Here is a 1,389-nt window from a genome sequence, read left to right as displayed (position 1 = left end):
TATCACAGCTTTTTTCTGAACCTTACTATTACTACTGATGCCGTACTATTCCACCCTTCCTGTTTATCTGTGTTTTCCCCTGCTGGATAGCTGATCTGCAGACAATCAGAGCTCACCAAGCGCCAAAAACACTTTCAAAGAGAGACTACTGGCCTCAATATGTCCGATCGATCTTCCTGGCATCATCCACTCCTCAAGAGCCTTAAATCAGGCTGCCAACCCATTCAGGGTTGTCCTGATGTATTAAGATCATGTTCCTAGATGTATTTTCCAGGGAAGGTTTTCTTTTTCACTCGAGTATTGGTTTAATTCAGGGCCACACAAAAAAATGTGCTCTGTGATTTTCTGTCTTGCAGGAGACCAGCCAGCCAAAGGTTTCAGATTCACGCAGTAGTACACTGGATATCCTTTCAGCAGGTCTGATTGAGGTCTGAAGCTGAACTGGCAACAAACCTGCAACCACAGCAAACACAGCTGAAGGCAAACAGTAATGAACTCTGCGAAACCTCAAGATTATCCCCTCTAGCTGTCCGGCGTAGTTTGGCTGCCCTTAATAACCCCTTCAGTCTCCGATTGACCGTTAACTCTGAGGTCTTGTGAAAAAAAAAATTTACAAAGCGCACTCAGAGATAAAGAGGAAGCAGTTGCAGATATTTATGCTGACGGGTCTTAATCGTCTGCTCTACAGATGTGGGAATTATCAGCTCGGCTGTTCCCGGGCCTGCTCTGTGTCACGAGGCGGACAGACCAGACAGCACTAATGTGTGAAACTGATTATTTCAGTCGCTCTCAAGAGGCCCACTGGAAAGAGGTAGACTGTCTGCTGGGAGAACTGGTTGTCTCCTGTCAGGTCTTTAATGAGGCGTAAGTGAACGTAGCAGTCACATGCATGCGATTGTGAGAAATTCAGAACCCGATTTCCAAGTCCACCCGCCTCTCTCTGAAAGCCCAATATGTGTAGAAGACAGTGAAGCCTTGAAAGAAGGAAAGTTGATCCACCAGAGCCATGTTTCAGCATCTTGTCTTACCTACAAATTCCTACAAGTCACTCTCTCTGAAAGAGAGCATTGTGACTCAACTGAACGCTGCCTACTCCTCTTGTGGAAGAGAGGGAAAAGGAAGTGGGGGTGAATAAGCTGGCCTAAAGATTTCCCGCCTGGCTTTGCCAGGCTGTGACAAAGAAATGATGCATTCAAGTACTGCTAGACGGGGTAGATGATTATTGAAAGGATTCTAAAGCCATTGAAAAATGTAACCGATTATCCATGTGACTCTGTTATTATTGTTTTACTTTTATTTTATATTGATTTTTAAAATCTCGTAGCAGCACACAAAACATCACTGGATGACTTCTGTAAAAAAAAAAAAAAAAAAAAAAAAAAAAATTTT

The sequence above is a fragment of the Poecilia latipinna genome, unplaced genomic scaffold (assembly GCF_001443285.1).
Source record: "Poecilia latipinna isolate Pla-1442-1.1 unplaced genomic scaffold, P_latipinna-1.0 Scaffold73, whole genome shotgun sequence".
In the NCBI taxonomy this organism is placed as follows: domain Eukaryota; kingdom Metazoa; phylum Chordata; class Actinopteri; order Cyprinodontiformes; family Poeciliidae; genus Poecilia; species Poecilia latipinna.
Note: the sequence above shows the minus strand (reverse complement) of the source record.